Consider the following 26,483-nt stretch of genomic DNA (forward strand, 5'->3'; position numbering starts at 1 on the left):
ACACGCGGCGCTGTTTAACACCGGCGTCCGCCAAGTGTCTACGCGCCAACTCATGGACACGGAACAGTTTGTCTTTTAAGGAACAGAAATAATCCAACCCCAAGATACAATCATCCTCAATGTCTGCCACAAAGAATGGATGAGAAAGACTGATTGCACCTACTTGTAATTGCACAGTGCGACAGGCTCGTATCTCCAAATAGCTCCCCGACACGGTGCGAATAGTCAAGGCTGGGGCCGGCAGCATACAACCGCGCTCGCCCTGTTTTAATACTCCACAGCGCAGCAGCGAAACTGTAGAGCCGGTGTCCACGAGTGCCTGTAGCGAAACGTTGTCCAGGCCACAGTTCACGTAGACGCCCGCGCGATTTCCTACACGTCCTGACCGGAAGTTGGGTCCGGAAGTTGGGCCCGGCAGTTGGGGAAACAGAGACGGCTGTGGGAGGCGGCTTCCCCGCAGCTAGTTGTAATGGCTGCTGGGGTACGCTGTCCTCAGGCCGGGGAACGTTGCCGCGGTGGTCCGGCGGTCCTTGTCGTCCCGGAATCTCGGATGCTGAGTCGCGACGGGTAGCCCTGTCCCCGGCTAGGTTCACCTACCGAGCGGCCCCGAGCCACGGGAAAACGCTCGGCTCTTTCGCCGCGGTGTTCTGCCAGGATGGGCTCGGCACGCTCGGCTTCGCGTAGCGCCTCAGACAGGGATGACGGTGCCGCTAACCGGATGTGCTCGCGCAGCCTCGACGGCCGAATTCCCCGCAGGAACGCACGGCGAGCTAGCTCTTCCTGCTGGACGGGCCTGAATTCCGGGTAGCCCCGGCGTGCGAGAGATCTTAAGTCCATGGCGAACGCCCCCAGTGGCTCGGAGGCGCTCCGCTCGCGGGTCGCTAGCTCTTTGCACGCGGCCTCCTGACGGTCACCCGCGCCGAACCGGAAGTGGAGCGATTCCCGCAGCTTCGCCCAGTCCTTCCTCTCATCTGCCCGGAGGTCCTCCAACAACCGGAGCACCTCGCCCTCCAGCGAGAGGGCCACACGGACGGCTGTTTCCCCCGGGGACCAGCCCGCAAAGTCGGCGGCTAGCTCCACCTGGGCGATGAACGCGTGGGGCTTGACAGCGCCATTGTAGGAAACACCTTTCCTCGACATGGTGAACACCTAACAACCCCTCCCGCAAAGCATGATGGTTACTAGTCCCAAAACCCCGCCCACGCCACAATATATTACACACATAAGTATATATACAAACATAATATACATTATATGCATTACCATATATGGAGGCTGATCTGAATGGTAACCCACTTCTGAATTGTCCTGCCAAGATAACAGAAATTAAAAATATTAATTGTACAATTAGAAGCAAAATTAGACCTGGTAGTTTGTTGCTAAAATGTAAAAATGGTTGATAAAGTGGGTAAAGACATTAAAACATTTGCAAACTCTGTTCCGACACTGACTCTGATATTTTTATGTTACTAAATGCTAATTAGCTGTGTGGTTGTCTATCCTGTCTTCAGCATATTCAGTGATTAAGCAAAAGAAATGGAAATAAATGTTTTACTGCCATAGACTGAACAGTGTTTAAGGTTTTTGTAACAAACTGAAATTTAGCGTATTTTATTCTCTTTTTTGCCATCAACATCAGCAGTAAACTAATCACTGTGTTAATCACTGTATATGTGTTGAGATTAATATATTTTCTGATTTTAGAGTCACCAGGTATATCAGTGCATTTTGGAAGCTGAGAGGTGGCGCAATGAAAATAAACAGCTTTTCCGGTGGAAATGTTGCTTCACCTCTTGTACATGAACAAGGATGAAGCAGAGAAGGCCCTGTGTAAATTTGACACACTAGAAAATGTTGGAGAAGATGAAAAAGAAGATATTCTAGTGTATTTTTCATTTGTCTTTTCCAAAATGAAGGACATGCTAGTGTTTTTGGAAAATGTAAGAGATACAATGAAAATTAAATTAGTTTACTGTCAAAAAATTTAGGATAATCCCATATAGTTTGTCATTGCATTTTGGATGTGCATCTCTGTATTGTTAATACCTGTTTAGGTAATTTTTTAATAAATGTTATTATTAGTTATCATTGCTATGTGCAGAATGTTTTACTATCATTAATGTGCTGTATAAAAGAAATTAAAATTTATCAGTTTGAATAGTAGCATACTCTCCTAACATACTTATAATTTAGCGAGTGTATATAGCAAGTAAGGGATAGGAAAATATTAAAAATATAGTGATTGCTGAATAATTAATACATATCCATTAATCAGTCAGAGCGCTCGATACACTGGAAAATTCTGTTCTAAAGTTCAATTGACATTAAAATCACTACCATTTAAAAAAAAAAATGAATTTTCAATTCAAAAGTCGATTTAATAATACAATTAAAAAGTCAAATATTTCCATTAAATTTTTAAAGTAAAATCAATCTGGGCCAGGAGAATTTCACTTTTACTATATAGTTGGGTACCTGCTGTGTATTGTATAGTTCATATTTGCATGGCCCAGAGAGATTTAAGCTACTAAAATGGTCCTGGAAATCTGGCTTCCTATTCACACCATTGTGCATAATAGAATGACATATTTCCATTTGATATTTAAAGTGTAAAATCAATCTGGGCCAGGACAATTTCACTTTTACTATATAGTTGGGTACCTGCTGTGTATTGTATAGTTCATATTTGCCTGGCCCAAAAGAGATTTAAGCTACTAAAATGGTCTTGAAAATCTGGCTTCCTATTCACACCATTGTGCATAATAGAATGACATATTCCCATTTGATATTTAAAGTGTAAAATCAATCTGGGCCAGGACAATTTCACTTTTACTATATAGTTGGGAACCTGCTGTGTATTGTATAGTTCATATTTGCCTGGCCCAGAGAGATTTAAGCTACTAAAATGGTCTTGGAAATCTGGCTTCCTATTTACATTATTGTGCATAATAGAATAAATATCAAATGAAAATATGTCAAAGTGTAAAATCAATCTGGGCCAGGAGAATTTCACTTTTACTGTATAGTTGGGTACCTGCTAGGTATGGTATAGTACATATTTGCTTGGCCAGAATGGTTTAAGCCACCAAAAACGTTTTATTGATAAACTGCGCAGCTTTCCCCAACGTGAACACTCCCATTAGTAACGAGGCGAATAAGGAGCTAACTTCAGCCGCAGAGTGAGACGCTGAGCAATAAGAAGCCAAACGAATCGGAAGCTGTGAATAAGGAGCTAACTTCAGCCTCGTCTAATGTCTCGGGTGTAAATGTTTGAGATGCACTACATGGTCTATGGTCCATCAACAGATATTTGTCCAGCCTATTGCCCATCAACAGACACAGAGGGGCACAAAAATGTTTACACACTTTCACAGTTGTTATCTATGGCCTTTTTTAAAACTCAAATTGAATTATAGCAGCAGTGTGTAGTATTATCTTTTCTCTAAAAATGTCAGGTGTATCATCATTGATGCTGTCACGTGACCTACAGAAGAGAGGTGTATATTTTTCATATTGAAGTATGGATAAATTTTTTGGGCTTCTCTGTATATATTGTGTGTCCATACCTATTAATTGTACATCTATTTACTCTGAACAGTATATGCTAACATTTTTTTATTTATTTGTTTTTAGGAATGTGTCTGCATCACCCTTGCCTTCACCAGCCCCTCAAATCAGGACACGCAAGCACCGTTCAGATAGACCTGTATTTGTAAAGTGGATGGACACACAAGAAGTATCTGGCTGTTCTACCATCCATTCTGCTAATACAGTAGACATGGTGAAGATGAGGGTGAAATCACAAGGTACATGGACTACAAAGACATTTCCATGTCCTGCACTTTTGACTGCGTACAACCAACACATGGGGTTGTTGATCTCTCTAATCAGCTATTACAGTACTACACTGCACAGCACAAAACAATGAAGTGGTACAGAAAGATCTGATTACGATCTGTCTAAAGTATATATATATATATAAATCATTGCGAATGATTGTATGCGCATCCATTCTTATCAATGTTGCGGTGTATTGTCAGCTTTACATGTTCTGGTAATTACAAAGAGCAGTTTCAATTTTCGTTTTTGTTTAGGACTGTGGCTGCACCATTGGTGTGAACTGTAAACTGTTGTGTATTGTAGAAAAAATGTAGTACAGTATTGGTCATTTGTTTCATGGAATGTGCACATGAGCCACCCAGATGCGGACAAGGACAATGACAATGACAGAAAGAGGGGCACAGCTGTACATTTTCTCAGCACTATGTGAGAGAGTAGTAATACATAGGGTGTAAGAGTAGACTTAACAAACCTTACACCCTGTATTATCTTCCTGATTACAGTTGTTGTTTTTTGCACTGTTCTTACACTTTTATATTTTAGCATGTAATTTATGTGTAATTTGTGATAACAGCTATATTTTCTGTTATAGTGACTGTAGTAATGCTGCTAAAAAGTCAACTTTGATTGTTCCTAATAAACTGTTTAACTGAACTCGCAAGTGAATCTCAAGTTTTTTTGTGCGTGTCAAATACATTCTCAAATAACCTAAACACTGAAAATATATAAACTTATTTTGTCCTCAGATTCTTTCTTGTAACTCTCCTCTCTCAGTCGCATACCTGTCTGATGGCTCATTATGCAGCTTAGTATGCAGACCTTTGTCTTCTCAGGTGTGAATCACTGCATTAGTAATGATAGTTCACGCCTTCTCGCATAGATCCTTTACACTCAAAAAGTGTTAATCACTATATTGTTTTCTGTGAGCAAGTAAACAAGATCATTTTCACATCATTTTGAAGCAAAAACACTAGTCCACCAGCCCAGTTCTCAAAAGTCTTGTGAACAAATGTTCTGTATGAGTTTCATGGCCTTATTTCAGCTACTTTTATTTTCACAGAACTTACTAACCACGCATAATATTTTTTTCCTAAAAAATGCAAACACATACATTCATTTTGGTCACATATTGTAGAACAGTTTGTGTTGATTACAAGAAAAATACAGGTTGGTCAATAATATATCATAAGTAGCTGAAAAAAGCACAAATATCAGAGCATGTCCAAACATCTCAAGGGCCCCAAAATAACTTCGGACCCCAGAGGGTTAACACTCGCGAAGTGCGCATGCCCCTTGCCCTTTTACGGCAAGCCCTGAGGGGAAAAATGCATCACACACTCGCGAAGTGCGCATGCCCCTTGCCCTTCTACGGCAAGCACTGAGGGGAAAAATGCATCACACACACATATATGCACGTCATGAGCGTCCGTGCATCTAACATTAACATATGACACTTACCACTGAGAAACGTCCTGCTCCAGTCGTGCTAGCGAAGTTTCTTGTCGATGTGCCACTTCGATGAACACAACCGTTTCATCGTCAGACTCCGGCTCGAATTGATACGGTAAAAACGACGCCATCTTTTCTATGAATTGAAAGGTCTCCAGAGCTGTCGTTCAGTTATGGTAATGGGAGTTTCGTTTTCCAACACACGCTGTAGCGGTAGACCAATCATAAAGGGCCGCGCCATCTGACCAATCACAGCAGTAAGGGCTCAAGGAAAGGAGGGGTTTAGACAGACTGAATCTTCAAACTGCTTCACACGAGTCGTTTACGAATCATTTAGAAATGGGGTAAAATTAAATCTATTTTTGGAGAAAACTAAGGTGTTTTTTGACCTTGCATACATGTAAACCTGTTTTAAGAGACTCATTAAGCAACATTAGCAACCTTTAAAATGGCATAATAGGGGCACTTTAATCTGATTGGTCAAAAGACTTGGAAGGCAGGGGTGGTTGTAAACAACTGTTTAAACAATTAACAGACAACTACCCTTATTGACCCTTCCATATGTTGACTTGCGCCATCCAAATTAGATTGACGTTTTGTATATCCCACATGGGAAAGAAGTAAAAAAACATTTACTTTCACAGGAAAGCAGACAATTTTCTTAATGACTTAAACTTGTGTAAACAATTAAGAAACAACTACTCCTAATTACCATATGTCACCTTTGACCTTGACCTGTGAAAAATAAAATATAGTAATCGTAATATAAATACTCACATTACCTTTGACATGACCTTTGACCTTTAAGCAATCAATCAAACTTTTGACATTTTCACCCAGATATCTCTCTCTCTCTCTCAGATGTTTTTTTCCCCTCCTTTCCCTACTTTGTTTCTGTTTTTCTTTTTGGTTTCTTTTCTTTCAGTCTTCATTCCTTTTACATCAGATAAAACCCTGAAATACCATACTGGTCACACCTTTAAAAAGGTGCAATAAAAAGCTGCTTGTGACTTGACTGTTGAAATCCTCTTTGTTGAAAAAGTTATTCTTTTTATTCTCTTTCTTAGAATGACGTCCAAGAAAATTAGGTCGCGTTTGCATTTTGGGTTAAAAATTTTTCAGCCAGAGGCAGAGAATTAAATAAATTATAATGCCAAAAGTATTCGCTCACCTGCCTTCACATGCATATGAACTTGGGTAACATCCAATTCTTAATCCATATGGTATAATATGATGTTGGCCCACCCTCTTGCAGCTATAACAGCTCTTCAGTAAAGGTTTTCCACAAGGTTTAGAAGTGTGTTCATATGAAATTTTGACCATTCCTCCAGAAGCACATTTGTGAAGTCAGACACTGAGACACTGATGTTGGACGTGAGGGCCTGGCTTACGTCTGCTCATTCACTGCTCATTCTTCCCAAAGGTGTTCTATCGGGTTGAGGTCAGGACTCTGCAGGCAAGCCAAGTTCTTTCACACCAAACTCGCTCATCCATGTCTTTATGGACTTTGCTTTGTGCATGCAGGGGCCATCTTCAAACTGTTCGCACAAAGTTGGGAGCCCTTGAAATTGTCTAAAACGTCTTGGTATGCTGAAGCATTAAGAGTTCCTATTACAGGAACTAAGGGGATGATCCTAACTCCTGAAAAGCAACCCCACATCATAATCCCCCCTCCACCAAACTTTACACTTGTCACAATGCAGTCAGACAAGTACCATTCTCCTGGCAACCACCAGACCCAGAGAAGCGGGATACAGACAACACGTCTCCACTCCTCTAGAGTCCAGAAGCGGCGTGCTTTACAGTACACCACTGGATTCGATGCTTTGCATTGAAATTGGTGATGTAAGGCTCGGATGCAGCTGCTCGGCCATGGAAACCCATTGACGCTCTCTACACACTGTTCTTGAGCTAATCTAAAGGCCACATGCAGTTTGGAGGTCTGTAGCTATTGACTCCAAACAAAAGCTATTGACGCTGTTATATGCAAACACATACATTGATACACACTGATATACAAGGTATAATTTTAAAGTACGCTAAATTAACCCTCATATTATGTTAAAAAAAAATCACATTGGTTATGTTGTTATTTTGACCCGCACTGTGTAATTCCACTCAGAACTGTCAAAAAACTGGGTTTAAACAACCGCAACTTTATTTTCTATTAGATAAACATTTTAAAAACTGACATACAACACGATTTGAAATTCCAGAACAATTTTTGAAACAACTATTTTGTTTAGTTTTAGATTTTCAGTGTTCAACATTTTCAATGTTGTCCACAAGATGGACATAATGTAAATGTGTGCTTTCTGCAGATGTAATTCTTGTTTTACTATCCTTACCGGAGGGACAGACCTGGCATCTTTTCCGTTTCTGTACACCTCTATCCACTGCAGATTGTATGGATGGCACGAACTTGACTTTTTCAATTACAGCTGCAGCTGCTGGTGATCGAGCTGGCCTGGCTCGCCTCTGGATCTTGGGAGTGACAAGGCTTTTGCCCAGTTCTTCCAGGAAAAGCCGACGTCGGTACAATTTGCCAGCATTCCATTGATGATGGATTTCAGTCCCCAGGACATAGGCATTGTAAGCAGACACATCCACAATGTTGTAGAAGATAACCAAGGGCCAACGGGCTGTCTTGCGCTGGCAGCTGTATGTTGCTGTGACTTTGTCCAGATTGTCAACTCCTCCTTTGGTCGAGTTGTAGTCCAGGATCATTTGTGGCTTCTTGTCTTCTCTTGTGGTCAGAGATGCATCTGTGTGCATTGTGCTCATGACAAGAATGTTCTTGTTTTTCTTTGGGCAGAATGAAACAACTGTTGCTTTCTCAGAGAAAACAAATATTGAGGAATGCAGAGATCTTCCCTGCATCTTCAGAATTTCACTGGAAAGTTCTGGCTTATTTCTTCTTATTGTTCCCAACATAGTCAGTTTTCTCTTCTGAAGTTCATTTGCAAGGTGGTAGAATGTAAAGCCCTTCACTCATCGCCAGCACCACACGGATCCCCTGATTCTTCTCAGATGCTCCTCCAGGTAGCTTTCCAGTGTATACTTGCATATTCCAATAAACACAACAACAAATTTATAAAAATGAAACATGGCCCCTACATTTCCAGCCCCTAATTGACAGGCAGGAAGACTGACAATTACACACATTTTTTTGTTGTTTTGTTGTTTTTTTTAAACAATAGAGCCACAAAATTAAACCTTTTTAACCTTTTAAACTTTTTTGTTTACTATTTAACTTAAGGCATTCGTGTCTTTGCGTACCAAAGAAAAAATCATAACTAGTTATGATGTAATTAACAGTCCATTTAACATACTGTATGAGGCACAACTTGTCAATGGGACTTTTCAGTGTATTGGTCTTAGTTTTAACCAGCACACGTCTCACAAGTCCTTTTTTATCAGGGAACACTTTCGTGATTCGTCCGACGACCCATGAATTTCTTGGAGAAAACTCATCAATTATTAGAATTACATCTCCAATCGAAAGGTTTTTACTTACTTGAAACCATTTTTGACGCTCCTGAAGCAAGGGCAAATATTCACGCACCCATCGCTTCCAGAATAAGTCAGCAAGGTATTGAATTTGCTTCCACTTGCGACGTGCATAAATGTCCTCTTTTTTGAAAAGTCCAGGAGGCAAGTTTGGCTGTTTTTTCATCAGCAGCAGGTGGTTGGGTGTCAGGGGCTCCAGGTCTGTGGGATCATCCGTAGCAGTGGTAAGGGGTCTTCATTTATTATTGCTTCCACTTCACACAAATGTATGCAAGCTCTCATCGTTTTAATGTTAGTTCTTTTAGTACAGACCTCAGGATTTTTCTGACTGATCTTATCTGCCTTTCCCATATTCCACCGAAATGAGACCCAGAAGGTGGATTGAATATCCATTGTATCCCCTTATGCATGAGGACGCCTTCAATTTTTGACTAATTCCACTGTTGGATAGCTTTACGCAATTCAATCTCAGCACCTATAAAGTTTGTTCCATTGTCACTTCTCATGATTGACACCTGGCCTCTCCTGCACACAAAGCGTCAAATGGCATTAACACAGAAGTCTGTGTCCAGTGACTGCGCAACTTCAATTTGCACAGCTCTTGTTGTCAGACAAGTAAACAATACGCCATATCTTTTAACATTACTTCTACCTCGTTTGACCTCAAAGGATCCGAAATAGTCTACTCCTACGTTAGTGAACGGTGGGTGATCTGGTGTTATTCTGTCAAGTGGCAGTTCTGACATTTTTTGTTCACCAGTCTTTGCTTTAATCTTTCTACATGTTACACAACTGGAAAGAAGTTTTCTTACCAGGGAGTTAGCAGTCGGAATCCAGTATTTCTGCCGCAATTTTGAAAGCGTATAATTCCTTTCACAATGTCCAACCTCTTCATGAATGTCTTAAGATTAAAGTTGTGATGTGTAAGTCTTTAGGTATAATGACTGGGTGTTTTACATGCTCAGGCATTGCAGACCTACCAAGACGTCCTCCAACTCTCAGCACTCCATCCTGCAGTACTGGATCCAGTTTGGAGAGGCAACTGTTCCTTTTTACAGATGCATTACCTTTTTGCAACACGGAAATTTCTTCTTTGAATTTTTGGCTTTGAATGAACTTAGTAACTTCGTTTTCTGCTCTTGTTAAGTCCTTAATTGTCAGAGACTTATGGTTTTCTGTTATTGGTTCATCTACGCATTTTTTAGCCTTTTTTGTTCTCTGTTTAAGCATGTCCTTGATGCGAAGAATCCAGGCAACGGATCTTTTCAGCTTGTACCAGTCAGAATGATAATTAACTAGTTTGCTCACAACCTCTCTGCAGTACTCACGAGATTTACTGCAGCTAAATGTTTGATCTCGTTATCGTCCTCTTTTATCGACAGGTCATGAATATTCTCAGGCCATCTACATTTTGGTTCTTTGAGAAAGGAGGGACCATGTATCCAATTGTCGTTTTTTCATGAATTTTTCACAAGAAACTCCCCTGGATGCAGAATCGGCTGGATTTTTTTAAGTATTGACATACCTCCACTGCTGTGGCTTGGTTGACTCTTATAATGGCAGTTGTGTTGGCAACACAGGTTTTAAAGCGAAGCCTTTTGTTGTCGATATATCTCAGAACAGTTGTACTGTCGGTCCAAAACATAGAGCCCAGCAATTCTATTTCAACATTTTGTCATTGTTCACACCAACTACTGCCGCAGTCAATTCTATTCGCGGAATAGTGGTTTGTTTCAGGGGTGCTACGTGAGAATTCCCCATCATAAATGCACTATATGTGAGTCCATCAGCATTTACCAACCTGAGGTACGAGGCAACTCCATATCCCATCTCACTTGCGTCTGAAAAGTGATGCAGTTGTGCTGTAGTTGTGACGAAGTCAACTGGTTTTATGCACCTTGCCACACTAAACTCGGACAATTGATGCAGGTCTTGTAGCCAGGCTTTCCATCTTTTTGCAAACTGTTCGGGAATGTCGTCATCCCATGTGAGTTTTCCTTAGCACAACTGCTGCATTAAGATCTTAGCTGGCAGTATGACTGGTGCAAGGAAACCCAAGGGGTCATACATTGAACTAGTAAATGACAAGATTCCTCTTTTAGTCACAGGTTGCTCTTTTAAACTAATCTTAATCTTGAACATGTCTGAATTGATGCACCACAACACCCCTAAAGCTCTTTCGACAGGAAGTGCATCTTTACTTCAAGTCTCTCATGTCTTTGATTCTTTCACTCTCAGGAATAGAAGTCAGTAAGGCACGACTATTACTTGCCCACTTGGTGAGATGAAAACCTCCACTTGCACAAAGCTTGGTGAGATTGTTATATAAAGCAACTGCTTGATCAAGACTCGAAACAGACTTCAAACAGTCGTCAACATAAAAGTTCTTAAGTACTGTGTTGACTGCCTCAGCAGATGCATTGCTGCGGTTTTCTTCTGCTGTTTTTCTAAGGGCGAAATTAGCCACACTTGGAGATGATTTTGCACCGAACAGGTGAACGACCATCTTATACTCGACCAGGTCTCGATTTACGTCTCTATTCAGCCACCATAGGAAGCGCAGCAAGTCTGTGTCCTTTTCCGGGACTCTCACCTGATAGTACATGGCTTCCACATCTACCATCATGGCAACTTTCTCTTGTCTGAAGCGTGTAAGCACTCCAATGAGTGAATTCGTTAGGTCCGGTCCTTGTAGGAGCTCGCTATTTAATGATACTCCCTGATAGCTGGCAGCACAGTCAAAAACCACCCTTAGCTTTTTCTTTTGAGGATGATATACACCATGATGAGGTATATACTGTACCACACTTGACCATCTTGTCGACTAAGGTGTGGTGTAGGGACCTTGACTGCATGACCTTTTTCAAACATGCCGTTTATGAAGTTTGAATACTCCTCGTGAAAGGAGCGGTTATTTTTTAATTTTCTTTTGAGGTTTAGTGCATGCTGCATGGCTGCACTTCGATTGTTTGGCATTTGAATAGCTGCTTTCTTAAGTGTAAGACCGATGTAAAAGTGATTATCTGTAAACTGCAGAGAGTTAGTTACAGAGTCTAAAAACTGATAATCCTCCTGTGACAACTCGGCTTTATCATCACAATTCCGTTTAGGAAAATCATGGTTGTACTGTTGTATCAGCATTTGTTCCAACTTTTCAATGGAAGTTCTGTTGACCGTAACGCTCGTCTGCTCATTGTCATTCGTGCCTTCCTCGACCGACTCTCGAGGTCTACTTAGAGTCCATCCAAGGGCGGTCTTTACTGCATATGGCCCATTGTGCCTGCTGTTAATTACTTGCCATGGTTCTAGGAGCTTGGACTCTTTGTTACCTATGAGAATTTTAACTCCAGCATCAATCTGAGCCAATTTTACTTCACTGAGGTATGACCACTTATCAATGTCATGCTGTTGTGGAATGTTTTTCACTGAAACTGGAATGCTCTTTTGTGTAAACACTTTGGGTAGTTCAACAAAGGTGTTTTCTTCCAGACCACTAACCTCCAAGTCAGTGAGCACATAACTTTCTACTTGTTTCTTCGAGTTCATGGTGTTTAACATAATGTCAATTTTTCTGCCTTGAACATTTAACCGCCTTGCTAATGACTCCGTACAGAAAGTAGCAGAACTACCTGGGTCCATAAATGGATACACGACCAATGTCGTCACTTTTCTTGGACTTTATTTTAACAGGTACTATGGAGAGTATGCAATTGTCTTCAGCCCCAGTACAAGCACTTGTTTCATGACTCACTGTGGCTGGCAAGGTATTAATTGTTTTAGTCTCATCAACTTTTACGATTACCTGAGCTGTGTCTTGTGCTGCAATGTGTAGCATGCGAGGATGTTTATTTGAGCACAACTGACATGTGATTTTCTTTGTGCAGTCTTTGCTTAAGTGTCCTTTTACTAAACATCCATAACAAAATCCATTCCTTTTCAAAAAGTCCAATTTGTCCTTATGTGTTTTAGCGTTGAACTGGTAGCATTCATCTAATGTATGAATTTTCTTACAGAATGCACAAGGTTTGGTGAAAGCGCTAATAACTAATGCACCACTACACTTTACTGTAGTCAAGTCTTTATAATTTTCACTAACCTGTTTTACACCAGTTGCAAAGCTGCTACCTCTTTTTCCTTCCCTTTTTAGCTTGAGTCCTTGAGGAGATTTGTTATAGTGTTATTTATCACTAGTTAAAACGTCCAGGTCTCCAAAAAGTGGATCTGACAATACCTTTGCTTGATGATCAACGAATTCCACCAGCTGAGCGATCTTGGCTCTTTTCTGACTGCGCTTTTGGTACTCGTATGCATGGCTCCTCCATTTTTTACGCAATTCGTAGGGCAGTTTTGAAGTAATAATCTTCATGTTGGTAGCATTATCTAACTCATCCATGTAATCAATGTTTGCCATAGTATTGTGACAGGTTACCAGAAACTGGGAGAAGGCGCTTAACGACTGTCCGTTCTCTGGCTTTATTTCCGGCCATTTGAATGCCTTTTGCATCAGCGTTGTTGCGATATTTTGTTTATTTCCAAACTTATCCTGTAACAGTCTCATTGCTTCTGCATAACCAAGATGATCTGGCATATGCTGGCAGCTTTTTATGAGATCTCTAGGCTCTCCTCTAGTATCCTGCTCGAGAAAGTACAGCTTATCTATATTATTATCAGCTCTGGTTTCAACAATGTGTTTAAACGCCCTCATAAAGGCCATGAACTGAAGAGGGTCTTCATTGAACAAAGGAACATCGCGCTGAGGTAAAGAAAATTGCCTTTGACTCTTCGCAAGCATTTCTGTAATATCTGCCTGACGTTGCATCATACTCTACTGTATCAGTATTATGGAGTAAATGTTCGTTACCTTGGGTAGGCCCAAGGTAATCCTTTAAAGTACTTGTCAATTTTGGTCTGACACTTACGGGCACGCTTGAACGGGCTGCCTGGCGACGTGACGGCAGTCTGAGATATTCCGTTGACGCACTGTGCTCGTAAAGTTCATCATGTTCTGATTTGGTGACATGTGTACCACTCGGTTTGATGACCACACTCTTGTGGTCTTGTGAGACTTTGTCGTTTTTCACAATTCCGATACGCCTTTAGTTTAGCGTCGGACATTGCTATCTCCGTTTCGATTTTCAGCCTTTCTTTTTTAGCCTTTAGTTGTGCTTTTAATTGTGCTTCGTTAGCCTTTAGTTGTGCTTCTAATTGTGCTTCCTCCATTTCTAACGCCTGCCATTGCTGCTTTAGCCACCAAGGCTGCTCTGTTAGCTCCTTCTTTAAAGCGAGCTGAGGATGCTGTAGATGTTGAGAACCATTTGCATGCCGCCGTCACTACGCTTCCGTGCTTATTAGAAGCGAGTGTCTTAGACTCCACTATTGACACGCTGTCCATTGGTGAAACTTCATCGTTCATAGTAAGTTTTTAAGCAGGCAAATCCTTACTTTCGGTTTCAATTACTTATTAACACTCCCTGCGTGTTCTTCCGAGATCGCACGCGCGTTCTTCGGTCCACATTCACATGCAGGTAAGGTGCGCCTTTAAGTCACTTGTCTTCGCTTAAACAACGGAGAAAGCTTTTGACTTTACATGTACGGGCATGTTATTCACAAGTTCTGATGCTTATCTTTCATGTTAAACTGGTTTACTCATGACACAGAATTCCATAAGTTCTTTGTCTCTTGTTTTATTTTCAACATCAAAGTTCAACAGTTCTTGTAGTTTCTTGCATAAATCTGTGATTGCAACAACTTTGCTGTATCCTGTAGCTTACGGTCTTAAATCATCGTTACAACAACCTATTTGTTGTATACTTTCTGATTACAGTATTACGGTCAAAAGATATCGTGCGTGATAGACATGCAGCTACACAACTATGAAATGATGTCACAGTGCAACTTACAATTATCATACTAAATGCTTAACTAATAAACGTAATGCGTAATGCTTAACTAATGAAATAGAAATAAACACAACAACAAATTTATAAAATTGAAACATGGCCCTTACACAATGCATAGCTAGATTTTGCATCTCAAGCTGCCCATATTTTGATGCCATACTTAGATGGCTTGCTGGGCATATACTGCCGGAAAGGACAGCGGCCCCTGAATGGAACAAGGCGTTCATCTACAGTAACATGGAGGCCAGGGTTGTACATCAAAGGAAGGATTTCAACCCATTTATCCCATACATCCCTGATTGCAGCCAGTTTGTCTCTTTCACGTCGACCAGCTCTGGTGTCACGGTTGTCAAATCGGATCACACGAGATATTATGTGAAATGTTTCCAGAGACATTGTTGCACGAAAGATTGGCCTTCCATTCTCTTCATTCCACAGACTTGCAGTTGCTTCTCCCTTTGACCTGTATACTCCAGCTAACACCAGAATTCCAAAATAAGCACGCAAGTCAGTCTGATCCAGTGTCTTCCATTTCTCTTGAAATACACGCCTCCCCTCCAAGTTACTCATGTCAAGTATAATCCTCTCTATGGGTGGGGATATGAAAAGCTGAAACGTGGGTTGAATATCATCAGCTCGTGTGATGGCAAATCTTGATGGACCAGGAGTCATTTTGATGACATTGGAAGATGACAGTCTGCCTTGGCTTAGGTGTGGTGATGTTGACCATTTTATAATACTATCTCTAGATGTCCATGTGCCCTCTGTGGATGATGATTGCCAGCTGATGATCGATCTGGTCCAAGCTCTTTAACTTTTTTCTTTGTTCGTCCGATCGCCTTGCGAAGGGGTACTTTAGCATATAAATGACAGAATTTTCTCTCATATTTAGCTGGCTTTCACGTCAATCACTATTCAATACATTAACTAACATTCTGCTGACCTTTAATAAGACTCGTTAAGAAGGGTCCAATCACATTATCCCAAATATTTGAAAACAATATTGATTTGCTAAGAAGATAAGTTGGACCGTTCTAGGCGCACAATGCTGCGCCCCAAGCATGATTTGTAAAAAAAAAGTAGAGCTCAGCCTCAAATCACATTTAAAAATGCTTTTTAAAAATGTATGTTCCTACATAGACATTAGTTTGTCTGTTGCCCCGCGTACATGAACACAAATAAAAAAAAATTGTACAAAGAAATACAGCAGAATATTGTGACTAAATGATGTTATTTTATTATTAAAATAAATAATTATTATGTTAAATAATTACATGTTAAAGTAGTATTCTTCTCTGCCTAACTTTAAGGGGCGGCGCCCCAGCGCCTCTTATTGACCGGCCACCACTGCTATTGTTGTATCAAAAAAATACTACAGTGATTATGTAATGTGGTAATTTCCATATCCAAGTACTTTAAACAACAAACATGAAAAATCTAAACCAGAACTATTGACATTTACTGTTAAATAAGTTAAAAAGTTAAAATTAGTTAAACAAAAATTTACAGTATTGTTGGTGCTAGCTGTTAAATGTTTCATGTTTAGACAGAATTAAGGTCACTTTCTGATAATTAAATTTTTCAAAGAATAACCTGTTATATGTCTCTGTTTTTATTTATTTATTGTTTTTTTTAATGTTACATTTTAATACATCAGACTTTATGTAACGATGCGGCTCGCGCGAAAGGCAGAGCCGCTCTTAAACTGAACGGGCAGATCCGCAGGCTGCTAGCATGCGGGGTTCTGAACAGGCAAAGACGCGGCCATTTATGCACACGGCTGCCAGGCAATGCCGCCGTCAGGCAATTAGCCTGGCAGCACGTCTATATAAAGGTCCTGATACCGTCGCACTTCGTGTGAATATTAGGTAGCACCGGTAAGGTATTAGGGCCAAGACCAAGAAAAGAAAAGAAAAGATAAGCGCGCAGAAAGAGACAGAGACAAAGCCCCAGCCTCTGCCTGCTTAAGACGCCGGCTAGAGAGAGAAAGAGAGAGCGTCACGCAGCTGTGTAGCGTGCGCTCCCAGGTTGAGTATAAAGTTTGCACAAAAAACACAACCCCTCTCTCTCCCGTTAAATCCTCGGTAAGGGCAAACGCCCCGAGAGGATATAGTTTTTGTTTTGTTTTCAGAGCCCCGTCCGTTCTTACGTAGAAAAACTACTCTGTTTATTTTGTGTTATTAGTTTTCATTTGTTTTATTTTAAGTTCTCTTAATTAATAATCCCACGCTATCTCCAAACGGGAAGGTCTTTTACAAGACATTGATAATAATAATATATCTGTTTTCGGGTTATGCTAGTGTTACACATAATAAAAACTAAAGGCTAACTGTGTTAACATTAACAAAGGAACTATGCCAGTACCTTGGTCTGCAAATGTTTTGCAAGAAGAGCAAAAATTTAAACACACTTTAACTCGATAAACAAGCGAGGTCTTGAAATACGAGCAGTATTGTGGGTGATCATCTCCTATGTTCGGTGCATGTGCGTCACTCGTATAGTCAACATCCCTGTGCACCCCCCCTTCCTTCTCTTCTTTTTGATCTTAATCACTACAGCCACGATTCTTTTCAAAGGTAAAGTGCAGGTTAATTTCTTATATTTTTACTTTACATTTTGTATTGATTATTTTCATATCAATATTTTTGGGCTGTGGAATGAATTGTCTGAGGTTCCATTATTTCTTACAAGTATTATTATGTACAAGCACACTCCTGAAACAAATTATGCTCGCAATTCAAGGTTCCACTGTACTTTGCTTAAATTCAAAGCAAATAAAAAATGCCTACATTTAATTTAAATAAAAAAAAATTATACTGTGATTATGAATTAGTTTAATGTTTCACTTAAATTTATTTGCTACCACAGATTTGTGGCTCATTTAATACAAAATGTATTTTCTATGATTAATTAATAATAATTTGTAAAGTGCCAGTAAAACACATTTTAAGATTTTATTATTTGACCTGTATAATAAGTATTTTCTCATATTCTTAAAAAAAAAGAAGTAAAAATGTACTTCATACATTATCAGTTTTTAAATGTTTGTTTGTTCCTGTAGGCTGCACTCTCTCTGGTGATGAACTGATAAAAATCACACGACGCAGAGGTGATTCAGTGCTGTTACCCTGCTCCTGTTCTGACCTGAACAGAGCCTCAGACCTTCTCAAACATCAGGAAACCACCTGGTGGACCTCCAGAACAGAACGTTGGACAGAAGTGTTAAATGATGAGCACTACCATGGCAGACTTAAGCTGTTTAATAACACTTCTCCTGCTAATCTGTCTCTGTTCATATCTGACCTGAGAGTAGAGGATCAGGGAGAATACAGGTGCAGCACTGAGAAGGAAGACAGAGACATCCGGCTTTATGTGGATGGTAAAGTATTTAAATACACAACACAGGGTTTTGTCAATGTGAATGAATACTTGAGCCTTTGTGAGGGCCTTTGCAGTCTAAATAAATAAGGGGATGTAGAAAACCAAGCTTTCACCCAAATGATAGTTTTAATAAATCGAAAAGTGTACATTTAACTTAAAGAAAGCAATATGTACATTTCAAATCAAATAAACTACTCAAAAGAATCAAAGTTAAATTCAAACTAATAAACTTATAAGAACTTAACTGAATCCAACAGACCCCAGCAGGAAGAACTTAAACCATGCTATACAACTACCCTCAACCCTCTAGACAAGACAATGGGGACACATTTATAGGGATGGACTAGTCCATTTTTAAACACATAGGGGAACCACAAGATCACAACAAACTAAACAACTAAAGTAACAAACATGGGGCAGTTAAATAACTAATAAATTAAATCGAACAATTTGGAAAAAAGAAAGAAACAAAACCATATATATATATATATATATATATATATATATATATAAACTTAAACTTAAAGAAAAATAACATTAACTTAAAATATGCAGTACAACATAAACCAGGATGTGTGCACTCCACCCAGATATGATGCACAATATACATAAATATCTAAATGAAATGAATTGAGTTGGTTTAATTGTTTAATATAAATGAATACCACAGCAATTAACTAAACAAAATACTAAACAATAAATAAGCAGTGAAGCCGGGCCATCAAAGCCTTCATATAACACACTTCATAAATCACATTTGTTATAAAAATTAAAAAAAAAAAAACGCGTAATCTGTTTACCATAACTCAAGGGGAAATATTGTGATTTACAAGCAGGGAATAATGATAATCACAGTACATCTGTTATAAACTGTAAATGTTATGTTTACAGGCTGTGAGCTGGTGAAGAAGACAGAGGTAGAGCATGTGACTGTGTTCATAGGAGAGTCTGTATTTCTGCCCTGCGTCTGCACGGACATACAGGACAAACCACAGGGTCTAAAATGGAAGTTTATTAGAAACAGTCACTATCAGGAAATTTACCCTAAACAGACTGGACATCACAGAAACAGAGTCAAACTGGTCAGTAACAACTCTCCAGGAAACCTCTCTCTACTCATACTGTATCAGACCTGACTGAAGAGGACCAGGGAGAATACACATGTTCTGTACAGGCTGATAGAAAAGATTTAAGACTATCTGTTAAAGGTACATTTATTCATTATTAACTGTAAGTATGTTTTACTCCAGTGTCATGTGCCATATTACTAACAGTAATAAAAAATAATATTTAGTTTTAATATGTCTTTTTGTAGGAAGAAGAGTAACTTCAATACACTCAAACAAAACAGACAGAAAACCTCCATCAGAACAGCCTTAGGGTAAAACAACACACTCCACAACTGCATCATCCTCAACAACACTGGAACAAGGTAAAGAGCAAATTTCATTACAATTTCATAACCCAAGATTTAAATTTATGAATGCTTCAGAAGTCGGTCTCATGTTGTTTTGTCAGGGCTTATGTCAAGTTCATTTCTGATTCATGGAATTTACCTTATATGGTAATGTGATATGACTCATTAAATTTAGTCTCATTTACTGTTTAGACCAGTTGGCAAGTTTGAGTCATAATATAAAAATGTCCCCTTTGTCCATTTCTTCACACTTTTACTCTTATTTGGCAAAATATTGGCAACATCATTACCAACATATCATACAGCCAGAGCAGAAGCAGACTGAGCTATGTACTGAGCTGTTTAAAGATCTATAATAAGTAATAACATAACCTTAATAGAAATCTATAACAGTACTTAAGCTCTTCCCTCTGCATTCCATTAACATATGGAAATATAGTCTTTACATTAATGTACATTTATTAAAATCATTTTTTATAAATATTTACTGTATTTAGGTTCATTTCAGTTGTCTTGAAAGGCTTATGTAGGAGTAATTTGGAAATCCCCCATTAATAAAAGATATTATAGACTGTTAAAGGTAAATTTTTATTGCTGTATGTGAGCATTATTAATTTAAATGTCAGTGGGGGAAAAAGACTAGTTTTAAATTAGTTTTAAGTTTTGTCTTTCTGTAGAAAGAAAAGAAATGTCTCGGGTTACTTTGCTGTAACCCTGTTTCCTGAAAAGGCAGAAACGAGATGCTGCGTCATGTTGCCGGTTCTGAAGCATTTGTGTATCAAACACGCCAAATTTTTGGCTTATATAACCTTGGTCGGGTGACGTCATCTGAAAAGACGCACCTGCAGGTTATAAATAGGAGTGAACCAGAAACATTCCTCAGATCGATTTGTCTGAACGGACGCCTGGTCACGTAGGCAGTGCGGCATTGGGACGCAGCATCTCGTTCCCGCCTATTTTAGGGAACAGGTTTACAGCAAAGTAACCCGAGACGTTCCCTTCCAAAGGCTACACTCTATGCTGCGTGAAAAAGCTATGGGAACGAGAGTGCCAACGCCGCCGCACTGCAAGTGTCTGGACTCCAAGGTTGTGTAGCATGTGCACACAAGGCCGAGAAGGTCTCGGAACTATGTCTGGGTAGCTGACTCAAGGACCCGTGAGCCCGGAGTAGCATGAACATCCATACTATAAATGTAACAAATGTGTGCAGAGAGGACAACCCTCCGCGTCACACACTTGCTGCAGGGGAATATCTCTTTCTAGTGCAATAGATGAGGCGATCCCCCTGGTTGAATGAGCCCTGATTCCTAGAGGCGAAGTAAGCCTACGCGTCTCATAGGAGAGGGTAATAGCCCAGTGTAGTGGCGGCTGCCCCCCGGTTGCGGCCCCAGAACATGTAAAAGCTGCTCTGACTTAGGCCACTGGCTGATGCAATGGACATAAATCTGAAGAGCTCGTACTGGAAACAGTAAGTGAAGTCTCTCCTGCTCCGAAGCTGTAAAGGCGGAGGACAGAAGGCTTCATAAACAATAGGGTAGATAAATCAGTGAGGATGCAAAATGGCCTAGTCTAGGCAGAATGGGGAGACTGACAGATCTCCAATCTTCTTAGAGAGGTAACGGCCATTTAAAAAAACCATCTTGAGGGTCAGAAACCTGAGGTGCTGACTCTAGTGGTTCAACAAGGGGGCACAAGCCCGAGGACAATTTTTCCTGCAGAAATTCCAGCACTGAAACAATTCGGCAGTGGACTGGGTCTACCTGCTTCGTCATGCACCAACTTTCAAATACATTCCATTTGAGGGCATAAGCTCTTCTAGGGGAGGCAGCACTAGCACTTAGAATAGTCTTAATTACGCTGGCTGGAAGACCAGCTTGACTTAGTTGGTCCCGTTCAGGGACCGCCAAGGTGTCCAGACCCAGGGGCTGGAAGAGTCAGAGAGTAAGGGGGACAGTAAAGGGGACATTTGCTGATCTTGCGAGGCAAAGAGGTCCACCTCTGCTACATGAAATTTTCCCAGAATGTAAATCGCCCTGAGGGACAGGAACCTGGTGCGCTAGCTATTTACAGGCGCGAGCACAGTCCGCCCTGGCAATTAATATATATTAGACTGCCATAGTGTTGTTGACCCGCACTAGGACATGGTAGTCTCAACTGCTGGAGGAAGTGCTTTAGGGCAAGAAAATAGAGCCATCATTTCGAGGCAATTGATGTGCCGCGCGAGAAGATGGCCTCTCCAGCTCCCTTGGGCTGGACGGTCATCTAAGACCGCACCCCAGCCCATGAGGGAAGCATCTGTCGTTAGCATCTGCGACGACAAGACGAACTTAGAGTTGGACCCAGAGTCAGAAACCGGGGTCTGAACCAAATAGGAAGGGTAAGCCCTTACTGGAGATTAGATCAGAGTGAAATCCCCTGGTTCTTAGCCACAACTGAAATGCTCTCATGTGCAGAAGGCCCAAAGGTGTCACGGTGGATACAGCTGCCAGGAGAACTGAGATCTCTGAAAGTGATGTTCACTTTCTGGTCTAGCTTGATTCCCTTGAGGGTGTTAAGAATGGATTCAACACGAGCGGGAGACAGCTGTGCCCGCCTACGCTCGAATCCCATGTGACACCCAAATATGTTGTCCTCTGAACAGGAAAGAGCCCGTTTTCATGACTTTGGATCTCAATCCTAAGAAACAAAGATGAGCTAGGACGACATGCTGATGTCGACGTGCTAGCTACTGAGACTGGGCCAGCCAGTCATGTAATTCAAATATGGATGCTCCGGAGTTGTAAGAGCCAAAACTACATCCATGTATTTTGTGTATGTGCGGGTGAGAGAGGTAGACCAAATAGAAGGACCCGATACTGGTAAGCTTCGCCCCCGAAAGCGAACCTCAGGAACCTGCTGTGTTGTGGCAATATTTCTATTGATTTATTTTTAGATAGTGGTAAAGCCCGCAAAATCTAAAAATTTGACGCAGCCCTCCGTTCCTCTTGGGAACCAAGAAATACCGACTGTAGTAGCCTGACTCTTTGTCTGGTAGGGGAACATGTTACATGGCCCCATTTTCTAGCAACTTCTGTCAGCAGATGCGCACTTTCTGGTTTCATGAAAGTGGAGACCACGCAGAGGGTGACGTGAGAACTGAATCCTGTAGTTTTTCCCTACAGTGCTTAGTACCCAAGGAGATATACTTGGCCGTAGCTTCCATGCTGCCAGTTTCTCAGAAAAGGGCAAAGTCTCAGCAGCAGTTAGATATTCGGCATCCTGAAACATGGCAGGAAAAAATCAAAGAACTAACATTTTATTGGAGACTGGTGGCACCGAAACACCAGTGGTGGCGGAGCAAAAACACTGATCTCCTGGGGGTGCCAGGGAGAACACTTCATTCTTTGTGAAGAAGACAATATGCCAATCTGAACTCTTTTGAGGCAGATTGCGCGAGCCACCCCAATCTTACGAGGGGGTGCCTGGCTCAAAAACACACTCCTTGTGTGTTTCACGCCTCGCAAGAGTCGACAGTCCCGACTCTTGAACACGGTGGGGAAGTAATTTCCCGACGGCTTGTTATATAACTTCGCCTCATGAACCTAGTGGCGACCAAGTTAACGACATCGCCAAGTAGGCTGGAAGGCGAGATGGGGGCATCAAGGAGGAATGCACGATCCTTCTCCTTGATGCCCCTGAGATTTAACCACAAGTGCCTCTCTGCGGAAACCATCGCAGCCATAAAACGGCCGATAGCATGAGCCGTCTGCTTTGTTGCACGAAGAGACAAGTCTGTGGCCCAGCGTAATTCCAATGTGCGGCGGCTTAAAGCTTCTCAAGGAAGGCAAGGCGCGTGCGTAGCACTTAATCGAATCAGTAAAGTGTAGAGATCGCCTTCAGATATGGATTATACACATGGAGGGACATCTAGTTTAAAACTCTGCCATTATCGGTGAGTTAAATACTTATTTTGCTGGTTAGACACAGACACGCACACACAACTAGGTGAAGACAAAGAATCTGAGGAATGTTTCCGGTTCACCCCTATTTATAACCTGCAGGTGCGTCTTATCAGATGACGTCACCCGACCGAGGTTATATAAGCCAAAAATTTGGCATACACACATGCTTCACAACTGGCAACATGACAAGATGTTTGCATACCGTTTTCACGCAGCATCGAGTGTAGCCTTTGAAAGGGAACACACAGACAGAACACCTCCATCAGAACAGCCTGAGAGTAAAGCACCACACTCTCCCCCTGCAAAGAGCTCTCTGATTTCTCTGTCTGAGATTAAAAAGCAACAAAAGCTACAAAAATGTTTTTGAGTTCAAAGGAAGCTAATTTGCGATTATGTTTGCGATCTTTTTCTTCTTGGAAATGTTGCCTTGGCCACAATTATGTGGTCCTTCTCACATGGTCATAGTGTCTGTGAGAACGTAATTGATAAATATGCTAGATATCTATGCAATTTAATTTTCAATCATACTTGTCAGAGGCTGTTCTATAATGCTGAAAATAGATATTGTGTAGGACTGCTGACGTGAACCAACCTTGCACGGCATGGATTACATGTGATCTTGTGCACTAGGTATCACAAGGTGTAGGATGCTTTGTTTTAGGCTTGATTTTTAATCATGGTTCATTTTTGAGCTCCAAAAACAAGATAAATTTATTAAATAAAGCTGGAAATATTAAGTAGTTACTTTACACACCTGACTTTGCTTGTACAGTAGCATAGCATCCAATTTCCCAGAAAGAGAAAAAAAACAGATGAGAACATAAAACATAAAAGAAATGTAAAACTTTGCACTGACTTTAACTTATGTGTAATAGTTAGTACCCTCTCTTTTAATGTTTTTGTGTGTGTGTGTGTGTGTTTGTGTGTGTGTGTGTGTGTGTGTGTGTGTGTGTGTGTGATCATCCTCAGCAACACTGGAACAAGATACACACCCTTTTTTTTATTACACAGTTTTTGGCATTTCAGGTGTTTTATTGTTCGTGATACTCGCTGTAGTGGCATTAATTTGTTGGAGATGCAGAGGTACACACACACACACACACACACAAATAACAATAATTTTTTTCTCAATATATAAAATTTAATTCTGTAGTCTCCAATTGATGTGTGACTTCTAAACAAATCATGTTTCATCTGACTTCATAACATATGAAGTACAACATTTTAAACTTTTTTCAAAAATTATAAGAAAAATTCTATTTTTTATTAGGAGGAAGATGTGGAGAGAAAATGATTACTGAAGGACATCAGGACTGTGAGATAAAGCAGAAGGCAAGACCCTCCCCTTCTCAGATATATAATTATAAGTTGTGTTTTTAGGCTCAACAATAAAAGGGCCAAATATTCGTATGTGTGTTATGTATATAATATTCATGTTGTGTCTTTTCACAGACTGTACCTGATGCTGTTTATGTTAATGTGATGCACGTTAACACTGCCAGAGCAGCACGGTTCCAGATCAGCGGTGGAGAGGAAAATGAATATGTCAGCATCATAAACTATTAAAATATAGTAACAATAAAAACTGTATATAGAATAATGCTGAACACATACAGTATATTAAATGTTGCACATAGGATTCACAATATCGGCTTTGATTATTTTTCTGATTGTTGTTACCCTAATTAGCAGATTTAATGATATTTATGTGCTGAAGGATAACCATGAAAATAATATTTTAAGTGTATTTGTTCTTTTTTATTTGGGGTTTGTACAATTTTTTTATTGCATTATTATTATTTTTATTATTATTATTATTATTATTATTACATTTTCTATTATTATTTTTTATTACAAGCATTTTAATTGCATCTATCATCATCCTAATTGTATAAGACAAATGCAATAGAAGTTCTTGTGTGTGACTTTAGTGTGAAAATCTGCCTGGACTGAACATGTAGTTCAAGATAAGGTGTGTGTGATAGCATGCTTGTTGAGTGCATAGTATTACACTGTAAATTAAATTTTTACTGCTTAAAGCTTGCTCTTCTATAACTCTCACTGCAGCCTTAATATAGTTTCTATTCTGTCTGCTAAGTTCATGATGTGTTTCTCTTAAAATTTAGTCAAAATAGGTGAGACAGGACAATTAGCAACAAGATCCTCCTTGAGATGTAAGGGAGATAACCTTTATCTCCACTCAATGTTAATAATGGATCCTTTTACTCTCTATTCTCTTTATCTATAATAAACCATGGTCTGGCACCATGGAAATTGGCAGCGGATACTTTGGGCACTGTGACTTGTGGGGTGAGGCCTCTGTGGGACAGTACATTCCATGAGTTTCCCGATTGGATTGGGATCTTTGGTGGGATTGGGCCGGGGCTAATTGTGTCTGAGTGGTTAAGGGTAAAGGGCTTTGCTCAAGGGCAGGCCAGTGGTGCTAGGGCTTGAAAAAGAGACCTTCTTATCAGCAGTCCAATGCCTTTAACCTGCAGTTTAAAATATATATAAGAATAAGGTTTATTTGAAAAAGTGCATGATAAATAATAATTAAGTTTCACTACACCAACCAATAAATCACTTTTTTTTGTAGAATTGACAGTAAATTATATTAAAACATTTTTATTTAGTGGCACGTGGTTCAAAATTGTCAAAATGTTTTGATAAAATAATGTGTAGTGGAGGACTTAAACTTATTCACAGAAAATATATTTTGGTTAGTTTTTAGCAAGGGTGCATCCTACAATCAATCATTTTCAATCTATTAATTCAGCCTACAAATATAATATAAATAACTCTTGATTTGCTCTTTCTCAGCTCACCATAAAATGCATGAGTAAGGGTGGGATGAGAATAGATTGAGTCCATATAAAGAGCTTTCTAAATTAGATTAAAAAGAGGAAGCTCAAAGGAAGCTAATTTGCAATTTTGTGCATTTTTTTTTCCTTCGAAAAAGAAATGTTGCCTTGGCCACAATTATGTAGTCATTCCCACATGCTCATAGTGTCTGTGAGAACATAAATGCTAAAAATTTCATTTTCA

At 40.1% G+C, this 26,483-nt stretch overlaps 1 pseudogene; it reads left to right on the plus strand.

Moving 5' to 3' along the window:
- The window catches only part of LOC128541054 (uncharacterized), a 40,690-nt pseudogene extending 15,789 nt beyond the window's left edge, over positions 1–24,901 (plus strand).
- Positions 24,902–26,483: the final 1,582 nt, after the last annotated feature.

Source organism: Clarias gariepinus, chromosome 2, assembly GCF_024256425.1.
Source record: "Clarias gariepinus isolate MV-2021 ecotype Netherlands chromosome 2, CGAR_prim_01v2, whole genome shotgun sequence".
Classification (NCBI taxonomy): Eukaryota; Metazoa; Chordata; class Actinopteri; order Siluriformes; family Clariidae; genus Clarias; species Clarias gariepinus.